The 15,823-nt window shown below is 36.0% G+C and overlaps 1 long non-coding RNA gene across 15 annotated transcripts in view; it reads right to left on the bottom strand.

The window, feature by feature from the left end:
• LOC116664242 overlaps positions 1-15,823 on the bottom strand; it is a 546,043-nt gene that overhangs the window by 502,638 nt on the left and 27,582 nt on the right. For 12 of the 15 annotated variants that reach the window (XR_004320658.1, XR_004320649.1, XR_004320645.1 and 9 more), the window contains 2 exons: positions 12,609-12,685; positions 3,939-4,061 (listed from right to left, as the gene is read on the bottom strand). The exons of 1 other annotated variant lie outside the window; for it this stretch is intronic. This is a non-coding gene — a long non-coding RNA (uncharacterized LOC116664242). Of the gene's footprint in view, positions 1-3,938; positions 4,738-12,608; positions 12,686-15,823 lie in introns of all 15 variants that reach the window. 2 more of the 15 variants (XR_004320646.1, XR_004320648.1) reach the window with 2 other exon arrangements.

The following is a 15,823-nucleotide window of genomic DNA, read 5'->3' as shown; positions in this document are numbered from 1 at the left end:
ACTTTGTAAGCCAATATTGAACTTAAGAAACCGAAAAATGAGCCTGTCTTCCCCCTAGGATAAATTGATACAGCAACAGTGCACGTCAGGATTAACTAAACATGAAAATACATGAGTTTCAAAATGCTTCATTTCATAATACAATAGCATAAGAGACCATTATTTACTTGACAATAGATACCATGCCCTAAAAATGCTTTGGCTTTAAAGTATTACTTCTAGAAAGATGGTGGACTATGAAGCTAGAGACTCTTTCTTTCACAGAGACACTGAATTAACAACAATATATGAACCAGAATACCTCTGTGAGAATTCTAGAGATTAGTTGAAAAGCTACAGCACCCAGGCCATTGTAAAGCCAAGAAGAGATTCCAGTGAAAAGAGTAGAAAAATTTGCAGCATTTGGCACACTTGTTCATGTCCCTCACCCTATGCAGCATAGTACAGAGTATGCAGGAGCAAACTCCATACCAGGGCTCCTCCCTAAGCATGGAAATAAAAAGTGGACTTGGCATCCAATGTTCTGGCTTGTATAGAGGCTGCCCAAGGGACTGGTTTCTTTCTTGCCTGACTTGGTCTTGCTTGACTCTTGCATTAAGTGCTGACAGTACTAGTGCCAGAGTTTGGAAACCACTGAAAAGAGGCAAGCAGCACATTAGAGCTGCAGTTCCATAGAGAGACATCAGGGAGATCAAGAGATCAGAAAAACTTTGAGGGGTCCTAGCACCACTAGCCAGGCTGATTGGCAAAGATCTTCCCCTGCACAAAGCCAGTACACAAAGACTGGGAGAGGTGGTTGGTTCTTCACATACCTAAATCCAACAAGAAATTACAAAGCATACAAAGAAACAAGAGGAACATGGCACAATCTAAGGTAGGAAATTACACAACAGAAACCAACCCTAAGAAATGCAGAGCTGCCTGACAAGGAATTTAAAATAACTATTGAAAAGATGTTCAATCAGCTGAAAGAGAACACAGACACACTACTAAATGAAATCAGGAAAATAATGCGTTAACAACATGAGAATACAAAGAGACAGAAACTTTCTTAAAAAAAAAAAAAAAAAGAACCAAACACAAATTCTAGAGCTGAAAAATAAAAAACCTAAACTGAAAAATTTAAAAGAGGGGTTCAAGAGTAAATTTGATCAAGTAAAAGAAAAGAATCAGAGAACTTAAACCAGTTATTTGAAATCAGGGATTCAGAGGAACAAAAAAGAATGACAAAAATAAAAGAGAGCCTAACAGACTTAAGCGTACTACCAAGATGACAAAATACATGCATTATGGGAATCTTTGAAGAAGAAAGAAAAGGGCAGAGAGCTTATCTGAAAAAATAATGACCAAAAATGTCCCAAGTCTGAGGAAAGAAAGGGACACACAGATTTTAAAAGCTCAAAGAATTCTTACTAGGATAAATCCATAGAGAATTACACAAAGACATGTAACCAAAGAAAGCAGAAGAAATCTATACTAATTTCAGTCACGGTTATCTCCAAAAGAGATAATGCAAGTCTGAACTTTGGCAGTGGGAAAATAGAGAAGAGGATGGATTCTAGAGATATTTATGACAAAGGAGTTGATCGCTGTGGAAGACGAGGCAAAAAGGGAAATCAAGGATGATCTTCAGGTCTCTCTAGGGAAAAGAAAATAATTCACTTAGAAGAAGAAAGGCAAAATTTTGAGAGAAACCTACTAAAGAAGGAATGGATTCTCTGGTCTTAGCCTTAAAAGAACTTTTTATTTTCCTTAATTAAATCATTGAAACAATTTCTACAAAGGCACCTTAAATTGAATTATAAAGTAAAAAAAAAAACTAGAATGTTAATATTTAATCAGATGTAACTTTACTAAGCTTTTACATTATTTTAAAATGAGCACAGTTTGAGATGAAATCACTTAGTCTTCACCTCTAGGCTTACATGTGCCTAAAGGAATCAAACAGGCTTTATTTTTCTTGTGCAATTGGAAAATGTTTCAATTTTTAAGTGGGAAGAAAAATCTGACAATATTTTTTTTCTCAAATTGCAGTTGACTACATAATTAACTTATAAAGTGATGATAGAAAAGTCAATGACATTATCCTCATGATAAACATTTTTTCAGGTCTCTTAGAACACAACTTCATCCTGACGAGATGTTCCAATCTCTGAAAAGAGGGTGCCCTCTTCAGCATCTACCTTCCTTCAAAAGAGCCTTATGTGAAAGATCTAACTGGTTAAGTGAAGAGAAGAACAAATACAGCTATTCAAATTATAGCCAAGTAGTCCACTTTCAAGTAATTGAGGCAAGAGGGTTTTCCTTTTGAAGTATCAAGATAATTACCAATTCTCAGCCTTAGTTGTACCAGAGAAGAAATAGTCCGAAAAAAACAGGCTCTTAGAAATTCACAAAGTAGTTTCCTGAACATTTGGTAACTTGAAGAAAAGGACTTTGCAATCCAAGTAGCACTTTCTGAAAACCCCATAACAGAGAGGTATAAGAAAGTTAGGAGGAATAGTACAATGTAAATAATGAGGGCAGTTTGCCCTCTCTCTGCATGGTTTCTGGTCGGAGAGCAATCAGGAATATAGCAGAATGTACCCCGTTCTTTATTTGATTGGGGATAGAAAAGAACATAGAAAAGATTATGTAGGCACAAGTTAAGAGAAATCATATTTTAGTAATATTCTAGACAATGAATCTGAAATTAATCAGACAAGTTGGAGATAACTTTGCAGTAAGCAAAAATACTTTGAAACCTCCTCCCATCTCCCTTTCATACTTGGAATATTTTAAAGCAGAAAGGTCTAAATTTCCAGGTTTAGAGGTTATTTTTTGTTTTTGATCCGGCTTAGTGTATGGAGACTATTGCTTTTTTCAATCTAGCTTCATGTTTAATGACATCCTTGCTTTTCCCCCATATCTCTTTTCAGTTTAGCCCTTTGTAGCCCTGGAAAGGACATAGGTTCCCCTCAGGCTGTAAATACTACACAGCCTGCCTGTGATCCTCAACACTCTTTTCTCACTGACTTGCATCCAGGCATCCTTTCTAACACTTATTCCATTTGACTCTTTCTCTTTTGTAGGGTACAGTCTTGGTGCAACTGCAATCTAGGTGCCCTGCCCTCAACCCTGATGAAAGCCAAACAGGTCCCCAAAGAGTCCCTCTGGGAGTTCAGATTCTTACTCTACGGCCCCTGGCGTGAGGGTGGGACCTATCAGATTCCCTATCCTAGGATTTAAATCTACCATACATTTACTTTAGTGATGGCACCATGTTTCTTAGCTTGGTTCTCTATCCTTTCTATCAATTCGAGGCACTCCCTAAGATCTTCCCACCAAAAAAAATCTCTTTTGCTTAAGTTAATTAAAGTTGGTTTCTTCTACTTGCAACTCAAAAACAGTGACACTTTCATGCCATTGTAAATACTGTTTATGGTTTTTCAATGTTTAGAATCAACCTAAACCAAACCCAGAACACAACTTTGGTTACAGAAGAGGCTTTTCGTGGTCATGACTTTGAAAGCATAGCAGGTGGTGTTGCAGGATACTATGACCACACTTTCAAAGATCTCTGTAAAATGTGGCTTTCTTAATGGCAAAGGATCCAAGCAGATTGAAGAGGATCAGAAAATCCAATGATGCCAGGAGTTCTCAATTAAATGGAGCTGTTGCTTATCTTCCCAGCGTTAAATTACACTTCACTAAGTCTCTCATCATCAGATAAATTTAAATTATTCCTTAGCCTCTAAGGCAGAGTTCCTACATTTAATTTCCCTTACCTTTTCCTGGCAGGTTTTACTTGTCTTCCCTGAGTATCTCAGGGGATGGTTTCATAGATAGAGCAGAGCATCCCTGAAAGATCCAGCTGAGTTTTACCAACTAGCAAGTGCATACAACCCTATCTCAATTAACTCACATTGCTTATGGACTTTTATCTAATAATAATTCACCTGAGTAGGTCCACTGTTTTTATTACTATATTTTCATCATTGCACAGCTGGCCCAGACTGAAGACAGATTTCTCTTCCCACCAGCAGGCCTCACTGTGTCTCATTCCAGGTGAAAGGTATAAACTGGCAGAAAAAAAGAGCAGAATTTTTAATATCCTTCTTCCACATTAATAGGAATCAAGATACTAACTAAAGTTTAAAAGGACAAGAAATAGGAGCAAAAGGAATTAAACAAACAAAATTAAGCACTTGAAAAACTAAAATTAATATAACATTTAAATAATGAGAAGTAGAAATAAAGTAAATAAACTATATACTTTTTGTTTGCAGTTAAATGTTGGATTAGTTTTCTGATTCTGCACGGCAAATTATTATAAGTTTATCAACTTAAAACACAACAAATTTATTATTTTTCAGTTTCTGTGGGTCAGTGTCTAGGTTGGCTGTATCCTCCGCTCAGGGTCCAAGCTGAAATCAAGGTGTCAGCAGGGCTGCAATCACATCTGAGATTTGTCGTTTTTGTCCAAACTCTTTCATTGTTGGCATAATTCATCACCTTGCAGTTGTATGACTGAAGTCCCTGATTTCTTGCTACTGTCAGCAAGGGATCACTTCCTCTCCTAGAGGCCACCCTCAGATTCCAGCCGTACAGCTCTCTTCTTTCAAAGCATGGCAGTTTTCTTCTTCAAGTAGACTCTTTTTTTTCTTTTTTTTTTTTTTTTGGAAAGGCCCAGTCCCCCTGTTAAGGGATCATCTGAACAGGTCAAGTCCACAGCAGGATAATCTCCATCAGCATTAACTAAAAGATTAATAACCTAATCAGAGTTATAGTCCATAATACTCACAAACCTCACCAACCCTCAAGGGAAGAGGATTAAATAGGGCATGCACACCACAATGAGGGAACCTTGGTGGCCATCTTAGATTTCTGCCTAGCACACAGTCTGATCTGCAGATATTAACTTCTATATATAAAATAGATAAACAAGTTTCTACTGTATAGCATAGGGAACTATATTCAATATCTTATAATAACCTATAGTGAAAAAAATATGAAAAGGAATGTATGTATGTACATGTACAACTGAAACACTATGTTGTACACCAGAAATTGACACAACATTGTAAACCGACCTTACTTCAATTTTTTTTAAAAAGTAGGCAAATCAAAAAACAGAAGAACATGCATACTATTTAAATATATTTAGACTTTTAACAGTAAAAAGAGATAGTTAAACATACATTGGTTTTGAGGAACAGATGTGGGCAGGGAGAAAGACTTGCTTTTCTTCATGTTTTTATGTACTATTTCATGTGCTTCTATGTATTATTATTTTATATTACACAAGAAATAATGTTACTGTAGAAAATTAGAAGCCACAGACAGGAATGGTGAGCAAATGTCATCTTCACAGGCTCATTTTCCTATCCTCCTTTTAAGCGTTCAAGTTACTTTGGACTGATTCTTTGAACTTACTCTCTTCTTTCTCTACCTACCCTCCATGGATGATTTCACCCACTCCTGTGGCTTCAACTATCTTCTACATGCTGATGATTTTCAAATACATATTTATAGCCCTGACCTCTCTTTCGAGTTCCATGTTTTTAATTCCTCTTACATATCTCTAACTATTTAACCCACCAGCATCTCAAATCTACTAAGTCGAAAATGTAATTTCTAATTTGCTCACCAAACCTTCTCCTTCTTGTATTTCCTATATCAGTTGATAGCATAAATATTCACTCAGTCTCCCAAACTACAAATTTTGGAGTCATCTGTCATGTCTGCCTGTCCTCCACCATTCATGGTCACCAAGTCCTCCTGACTATACATCAGGCTAGTTCCACATCTGACACTGTCTCACCATCACCACTGCCACACCTTTGCCATGCCTCATTTCTTTTAACTGATTTCCATCATCAATCTTCCACTTAATAATCTATCCCCCAGACTCCTAGGGGTCATCTTCCTAAAATCCAAATTTGATTATGCCACTCCCTGCTTGAAAACTCTGCTTCTCCCCGGTTTCCTTAGGGATAAAGCCCAACCCAAATCTCAATCCTCATCTCCATTTCCTCCTCATCCCTCCTCTGTTCCTCCTTCTCATCTCCCTCCCATGCATACACAATTGATATTCTAGCCATACTGAATTAATCACTATTTGATAGATATGCCATGTTCCTTTATAATCACTGAATTTTACACGTGCAGTCCTTTCTGCCTAAAATGTTCTAGCCTCATGTCCATCTACTCTTGTCTCCTCCCTGGTCCTTCTCCATCTCACCTTCTTGCACACTGCTCCTTTCTATAGCAAACCTCTCATCATTTTATGAATACACCTGCCCTTTGACAATCCTGTCTTTTCACATATCACATTTTTCTCTCTCTAGAATGCATTCATCAAACTCATACTCACTTTTGAACACCCAGATTAAATGCTGCCTCCTCTAACAGAGACTTCCTCAGCTCCTCACAAAGAGTTCATTCCTTTGCCTCACAACATATAGTTCTTAATATTATTACTGCATTTTTCATTATCATCTCACTTATTATCTTTCCCACTCAAGGACATTTTCAGGAGAGAGAATCTCTATTATTTGCCTCTACACCATTAGTACCAAACACAATTCCTGGCACATATCAGGTGCTCAATAAATGTTGTATAAATCAAAATTAACCTGCACATAATGGCCACTTAATTTATGTAAAAGGTAAAATTATAATGCATATCTATATGTAAAAGTGAACCTTGTCCTTATTTCACACCATATGCAAAAAATTTATTCCAGATAGATTATAAAGCTAAACGTGATTTTAAAATGAAACTTCTAGAAGATAAATTTGGAAAACACCTTTATGACTTATGACCTGGAGCAGGCAAAGATATCTTAAACAGGACACAAAATATGCTAATCAGAAAAGAAAAGATTGATAAATTATACTACATTGAAATTAAGAACTTCTGGGTCATCAAAAGACACAACTAAAAAAGCAAAAAGGCAAGTCACAGAATGGAAAAGATACTGGCAACACATCCATCCAACAAATAATTTGCACCAATTACAAATAAATTTTTCTAAAAATAAAAAACAGACAGCCCCGTAGAAAAAACTATTGGCAAAAAGTATGAGCAAATGACTCACAAAAGAATATATTCAAATAATATGGAAATTAAAAGTACTCAATTTCATTAGTCGTCAGAGAAATGCAAATGAAACTCACAAATGAGATATCAAAAACATACTCATCAGATTGGCCTAAAATTAAAAAGACTGAAATATCAAATATTGGTGAGATTGTGGAACAACAGGAATCTCATGCATTACTGGTGACGGTTTAAAATGGTACAACCTCTATGCAACTGTTTGACAGTCTCTATTAAAATCATATACACCATACCCTTTGACCCAATATTTCCACTTCTAGGTATATACCCACAGATACCCTTACATACGTATACCAAAGAGAATTAACAAGAATGTTCATAGAAGCATTCTTTGTAACAGCCCCAAAATGGAAATAATATAAATGTTCACCAATAAAAATTAATTGTGGTATATTTATAAAATAGGAATTATACACTAACAATAATGCAAAAACATTGATAAATTAACAAAATGTTGAACAAAAGAAGCTAGACACAAAAGAGTATATACGACATGAGTCTACTGACTTAAGCTTCAAGAAACAGGCAAAACTTTGCTGTGGCAATAGAAATCAGGTGCGTGTAACGGTTTGGGGGCGGCACGGGCAGACCTCTTGCAGTGCTAGTAATGTATTCCTATGTGGTGCTGTTTACATAAGCTTATCAGGTTGCACATTTATGATTTTTTTCTTTCCTGTATGTACACTTCAATTTAAAGTTTACTTAAAAATTTAACTTGCACTGCTCTTACATTCTCCAGTATTAATGACCTACTTGTTGGATTGTAATTTGTACAATCAATAAGAAAGTGAATAGCATGTTGCCCTGTTGCTATTTCCTGGAATCAGTTTCTGAACTAAGATCATTACCCTAGCACATTAAATCATTTGAAGGCATTATAAGAGCCAATTACACTGAATGTCCCCTTAACCTGTTAATTTTTCAAAGGACAAAAGTTTGAAAAGCATGATTTCACAGTGTGTTTACAGTTAACTGGCAAGATTTCAAATGAAAATTCTGATTGTTATTGTTAAAAAATCAAGCTACTCTTTATCTTCCTTTAGAAAGCTGCATTTACCATACGTTACTAGAGCAGGCTGATAATGTCCCCCCAAATATATCAGGTCCTAATCTCAGAAACCTGTAAATGTTACCTTGTAAGAAGAAAGGTCTTTTCAGATGTAATAAAGTTAAGGATCTTGAGATGGAGAGAGCATCCTTGATTATCCAGGTGGGCCCGAAATGTAATTATATGTATCCTTATAAGAAGGAGACTACATACAGAATAAAAAGTGATATAAAGACAGAGCAGAGAGAGATCTAAAGATACTGGCCTTAAAGACTGGAGTGATGTGACCAGAGGCTAAGGAATGCTGGCAACCACCAGAAGCTGGAAGAGGGAAGAAATGCATTCTCCCCTAGAGCCTTCAGAGTGAATGTCACCCTCCAAACACCTTGATTTCAGCCCAGTGATAGAGTCTATACTTCTGGCCTCCAGAATTGTAAGATAACAAATTTCTGATGTTTCAAGTCACCAAGCTTGTGGTAATTTGTTACAGCGGTTACAGGAAAATAATACAGGTGGTAAATATCATCCTCATCTCCATTTAAGAACAGAACTTGTCAAACACTGTAAATTGTGTAATATCTCTAAAAATAATACCCGTTTTTCAAACGTGATTAGTAGGTGCATTTTCCCAGTTGATATTAGAGATTGTGGCATCTTATAGAACACAGAGGTATTCACAGCAAGCAGCAAAATATGACAAATACTAGAACATAGTGTTATATGGTACATCATGGGGACCTTTAAAAATACAAGTTTTTTGTGATGTTTCTACTCTCAAGTTATCTTTTGTCTGCTAAGAGCTGGGCTTTAATACTTGCTAGTACTTAGAACTTCAAGTGGTGTTAAAGACAAAATGCAAGCATTCTAAGTCAAAAACTCAAGAGTATGAAAAGCATTTCATTCATTAAGGATTGTTTAAAATGCAAATATATAGGGATATACTGAGATTTCAGAGAGTCAAATAAAACCTAAGTGCCTATGATAATTCATTAATCCACTTATCCTCAGTGAATGCTTAAGCTAATTTCAGCAATTGTATTCTCGATGAATGTCCCAATTCACCCAAAAGATTACTATTTTATTCAATCCATACTTATCAGGTACTAATAGATAAGGCAGTGTGCTAGTTGCTGATGCTGAGAGGTGGAAGAGTGAGCCACAGCAAACAAAAACTTTTCAGTGCTAAGTATTAGACATACAAGCAATAAGATACAGACCTGCACAAAGATAAAATGAACATAGATAACTGTATTACAAGGTTGTTTCCCTAAGTGTTATAAGAGAGTTAGAGGTAAAAGGTTAGAGTTCAGAAAAAGGAGAAATTTCTGTACAGCTAGGGTGGGAAAAGGGTAAAAGTGATGAAAATGGTTCACAGAGAAAGTGGGCCTTGAATGATCAAATGTACCAGGATGAACAGTCCTGGCAAGAAAAGCGTAAAGAACATAAACTTGTACATAAACCAGTACAGAGGTGATAAACTGTCATGTGTCCAAATTACTGTACAGAGATGATTTTGGCTGGGGTTTAAAATATGAAACATAATCTTCTAGGAAAAAAGAAGATTGATTAGAAACAAACAGTAGAAGCTTTTAAAAAATCTATTAATAACCTTTAATGAAAAAAATATGAAAAGAAACAAAAAAGAAAGAAACAGTAAAAGCCTTAAATGCGAGCGAGGCTAAGGAGGTTGGACTTTGTCTATAAGCCATGAAAATCCACAAGAAGTTCTAAATCAAAGGAGTGATGAGATAAGAGAAATTAATCATGCAAGGCATAACAGGACAAGGCGCTAGGGAGAGGTTCTAACTCTGCCACTAATACACTAATCTTGGGCAAACTACTTGTCTTCTAGAGCTCAGCCTTTATTTCTGTTAATGGAGATCACTGAAATAATGACTTTATGAGATTGTTGTAAGGGTCAAAAATAAGAAGAAACATAACATTACTGTATAAACTTTAAAACAGGATAAGTAAAAGATACAAAGTACAGAGTATGTGTTTACATTCATAGTCCAGGCAAGAGTTCATGAGGGCCTGAAGTATCAGCTGGGAATCTGAATGAAAGAACAGAGACCAGAGATATTTCAGCAGTAGACTAGACGGATTGGGCAACTGTGATAATGGGGATGGAAATGCAGGGAACAAGGGCCAGAGACCTTAAACTTAGATGACAACAAGAATGGGAGCATAAAAAGAAGAGTAGGCTATGGTTCACTGGTCCTGTCCCTGATTCAACAAATAATCACCATGTGTAGGTACCATTCTAACTTCTGGGGCTGCTGCAGAGAATAAAGTAGACAAAGAGTTGCTTCATGGAGCTTGTGTTCTGTAGAGGGACACAGGTAATTAAAGATAAATGAACACATGGTATGTCAGTATATTAACCATTTTTTATGATCTGTATTTTATGATATTTTGACATCTCCTTTTATGAGGCTCCCGCAGTCCGGTACACTATCTCACAGGGCCTAAATCACCCCAGGGCCAGGTACCACACAACTAGGGACCACCCCTGCATCTCAGAGCCTGCAGAAATTAATCAAACTATCCAATCCTAAATTTCCTCAGCTACTTACCCTATTTTTCCCATTCCTTCCCCCAAAAAACACAATGAAGGCTCTGGCCCAAGCTCTCCTGTCTCTCCTTCTGTATCCTGACCTAGCCCTGTGCCCTCCATGGCATGACATGCCTCCTCCTCCTGCATACTATAACAAACTACCTTTTTAATGGCAAAAATCTGATCTACAGGCCCCACTATTTCTGAATTTTAAAATTCTGGGTACACTTTTAAACAGGGAAGTTTTACAGAAAAATACAATCAGGAAAGGGGCTTAGGGAATGCTGGTTGGTCAGGATGATCAAGGAAGATCTTTTCGATAAGGAGGTATTTGCTCAGAAACCTGAGCAGGCCTGGTGATACTGGGGCAAGCACATTTCAGGTAAAAGAAACAAATGCAAAGAAAGGACCAGGGAAGAATAAGAAAGTCAGCGTGGTGAAGTGCTACGAGGAAGGAGAAGACAATACCACACAGGTAATGGTAAGAGGAAGCAGATCCTGTAGGGCTTTACCTGCATTAGGGAGCATTGTGTCTTTTACTCTGAACAAGAGGAGAAGATACTAGAGTGACATGATGGGATTATATTTAAAAGCATCACTCCAGCTGATGTGTGAAGAATAGATAACAGGATGGGCGAAGGAGGAAGCAGGGTGTCTACCGGGATGCTTCCACAGTAACCCGGAAAGAGGGTGATGGTGACTTGGACCAAAGATTCCAAGCTGCCTCCAGGTAAGGGAACTGGTGGTTGGAGCAAAGGACTCAAGAAAGGATTTTTACTCTGGACTTCTTTTTAACGTAAACTATGAGAACAGAGTACCTACACACACACCCCAAAAAAAGTTGAAGTTTGTGTAAATTCCATACATACTCCATGACATTGGTTTTCTATTTCTTCAGCTTCAGATCATCAAAGCAAAAAGAGTCATGATGTTTAAGTCATAAGCATTCATAGACAAGTGAAAAATTCTATTAACCAAAAGAATACCGTATCATGGCAGTTACCTGAGCTTTTACTTCAGATAGTCAAATTTTTAGAGTACTAAATGGGTTTGTCATGTCTTCCAACATAAAAAAAATGGTATACTTGGAAGCAATTCTCTGATATAAGTTTCACTATAGTTATTTTTTCCACTATAGTAATTTTAATGACAATTAAATGTACTGAAATGTATATGAATAATTGAATCCTTTACAATTTGCAATAATCTTCTTCCCCAAAGTATCCTCTTTTCTCTCCTCCATACTCCCTATCTAAAAAGATGATTCATATACTATTTCATATTTTTCAAGCAGATAATCTAGTTCAATAAACATTGTTATTAATATTTTATAATCAAAATAAACTTCTACATGAATTTCCACACCAATACAATTATGTCAAATTTCCATTTAACATAAACAGTACAATTATTCAAAAATATGTTGGTATAAATACTAGAAATTTAAAAAAATTTTTAACTTTGAGACTATACATATTAAACAAGTTTTGCATGTTGTTATTTTTGTTACCTAAACTTAACTAAAATTACCTTCACCAGCATGTTCTGAAGAATCTTACTCAATGTTGAAAATTCCTTAAGTAAGGTAAATGTAACTCTTTTTAATCCCCACCCCCTAAATATAACTACTAATTTGAAAAGATAGGCAATGTATAGATACAAAGTATCATAATCCAAATAAACCAAGATAAATGTCCTCAGAAAAGATATGTGATAACTTCAACACTTGAAAGCTTATTTATCAATCATTTAGAATGTTTACAGTTATTTGTTAAGGTACACTTGAATCCACAATGAAGAATCCATAATTATTTACACCCTCAAGCTGGCATATAAGTTATCCCACAATGAATGGCAAGTGATACCAATTGTAAATGTGCATTACAAGGATCACTTACCATTTCAGTAGAAACACTGGATAAAAACCTTGAACAGCATCTTATTACCATGCTAATGCAGCCCTCGTTTGTGACAACTATAGAGGATACAAAAAATAAAGTCTAAATACCCAAGAAACACATTTAGAATATAATTTTGTGGACACTAATGCCTTGAAACAACTGTTTATATTACACTAAACCAGCAATCAAGCTTCTTGGTCCCAGGATTCCTTTCTCCTTAAAGATTATGGAGGACCCCAAGAGTTTTTGTTTATGTGGGTTCTCAATTATTACCATGTTAGAAATTAAAACTGAGAAAATATTTAAATATGTATTTACTCATTTAGGTAAAAACCAAAAAAAATCATAATAAACTCATCACATGTTAACATCAGAGCAGCTATTTTATCACATCATGTAGCCTCGCAGGTGAAAGGGCGAAAGAAAAGTCTGAGCACTATTTTGGAACAGTTTTGACCTTGCAGACTCCTGAAGAAGAGAACTGCTTTGAGAATTGCTGCTCTTAAATCTTTTGTTTACTAGAAGAAAAAGCTGAATTTGTCTACTACATCAAGAAAATGCAGTTTTCAGAAGGGAGAACTAACAGTAACCAAGCCAGTTCTTAGAGTTTTAACAAATAACCCAGGCCCAATGACTAAGGTAAGTGCTTCAACTTCCAACTTTATACAGAGCTCAAGTTCAAAGCCTGAGCCAACAACAGCATAGTATGGGTATACTTATAGACAGGAGTAATGTTTGTGAAATGCAAATAGTCATCAGCAATTAGTTAGCTGTCACAATGCTCTTAGTTTTAAAAATTAACATTAACGATTTTTTTATGACTGTTAAATTTATTAGAGTTAACTACATATCAATACTATAGTTAACTTACAAAAGTGATAAACTGCTTCTGTTCATCTTATATTGTCTAAAACATCTTCTGTGTGCTAAAATTCCTAAGGATAGATAAATAAGCTCTTGAGCTGGACCTGGCAAAATAGCTAATGAAGAACATTTGGACAGTATAGTGCCTGTGCGTGCAGCAAATGTTTATATTTATTTGGCATATGTAAATATGCATATATATTCAGAAATTTCCTAGTCTCAATTTGCCATATTAATTTCCTTTTTTAAGCAAAATCAAAATATGAACATTGTTCAACAACTCAATGAACTCCAAGACAAAATTACAAAGATTTTAGATAATTTTTGCTGTCTATACAGTAGACATTTTGTCTGTCCACTGTACCCCAACACACTAATAGTACCCTAAATGGTCCTGATTGATACAATCTGAGTGGGCTACAAACTGATTAAAAGCCAACAGAAAGACATCTGAATTATCAAGTACAAAAGGCAAACTCATTCTAAAACTAGAAAGTAAGCATCTCAAGAGCACAGATCTTTGTCTGTTCTCTTAACTGATGATTCACAGGCACTAGTACAAAGCCTAAAACATAACAGGCATATAATAGATAGTTGTAGAATGAATAAACATATGAATAAAGGTAAGTAACTATTTTAGTGACATATACAGCCAAAATTTACCAACTGAGTTCTTTTCCCACATTTTTCTAATGGAGACAATAGTGCTCAGGTTTAACAGCTTGCTTGGAAAGCTAGGTGTTATGTGGGTCAAGCATAACTGTTTCCTATAAGTAAGAGCCATTTCCCTAAATCTAGATTGATACTACTCTGAAATATAGGAAGTTACTAAAGTTATTCCTCTCTTCTCTGGGAGAACGTAAAGTTGTTTATTTATAATATAATTGCCAAATAAAATATGTTTCTATTATTTTTCAACAGTTCTAATAATCATGAATTGGCCTAAGAGACATTTTTTAGGTTAACTGTATGCTGTCATTACAGGAATGAGCTATTTAAATCAAAGTAGAATAGCATTTACTATTTACAAAAGAGTTTGTTAAAGGCAATATTTAAAGACTAAACTCTCTGAAAACTTAACAACCTAAGATTTTATTCTCAGCCTAGTTTTAATCAGTATATTTCTACTTCCCAATTTCTAGTAATTTTAAACATTTCTTCTTCATTCAAATATTCTCCCCATTTTTCTTCTGGGTTATTTTTGTTGTGAGACACGAGTCAATTCTGGTTAGGCTAAGACAAAAGATAAACTTAGTAATAGACTACCTGGACTCACAGAATTCAAGAATTTGAAAACATATACCCAGAAAGGGCAGGAGCAGGGGCAACTGGAAATCTCAAACATAGGAGTTCACATCCTGTTTAAGAAGATTGCCATTGATCTGACTCAGCTCCTAGAACTTCTAGTCTCTTTGTGTCTCAATTCAAATTTTAAAGTCTTGAGAGAAAGAATCTGATTGACCAAGATTGGATCAGGTAAACCCTCCTGGATAAGTCAGTGACAGACAAGAAGTCAAGGACACTAAACAGATGTGGTCACTGGTTACTCACTGCACATGTTGGAGATTATTCCAGGTAATGGGCAACTCTTCTGAGTTAGACATTGGAGTTATCACATGAGGTGTCTACTATAGGTATCATCAGAGACTTAACCACCTTTGCTCATTTATTCACTGTAAATTGACAGTGAGAATGTGTCTCAGCCTTTCCTACCCATTTTGTATTTCTCATCTGCCTGATACGTAGGAACTGCTTAGCTAGTTGAGTTTTTTCCAGAGGGAATTTCTTAGAATGTAGCTATACAGTTGGTGCCTCCATGGGAGGAAGAATGTTCAGAGGAGCCTTCTTGGTAAACTCTCCAAATATTAGATATTTCCAGTCGACATTGAAATGGCTCATTCAGTACATGTCCTTAACTCCTTCTAATATGCTGAATCTAAAAAACCTAAAAACTATGTCCCAATCCTTTGTACCTAGGGTACTAGGTTTTATTTACATTCCTATGATCAGATGTTAAACTTGACTTTGGCATCCACTTTTGTTGGTGTGGCCTGGAACAACAGTGGCACAGTCTGTAACAGCAGCTTCCTAACTTGGCAGACTATAGTCTGCTCATCGCAGGGCTCTGGAGCTGATAGTTTTGGTGGTGTCTTTCTGATACTACAGCGTCCTGCTTGGGGTAAAAGCAACAGCAGTGTGGGGCTGGGAACCATTCCTGGAAATCCAACCTACAATCTGCGAGCCATATAATACTCTGTGATGAATTTCTTTCTGTTTAAACTAGTTAGAGTGAGTTTTAGTCTCCAAAACTGAACACTGACCAAAATACTACTGTTATTTCTTCTGGA

The sequence above is a fragment of the Camelus ferus genome, chromosome 6 (assembly GCF_009834535.1).
Source record: "Camelus ferus isolate YT-003-E chromosome 6, BCGSAC_Cfer_1.0, whole genome shotgun sequence".
In the NCBI taxonomy this organism is placed as follows: Eukaryota; Metazoa; Chordata; class Mammalia; order Artiodactyla; family Camelidae; genus Camelus; species Camelus ferus.
The sequence above is the reverse complement of the archived record's forward strand: the minus strand, read 5'-3'. Positions and strand labels throughout refer to the sequence as shown.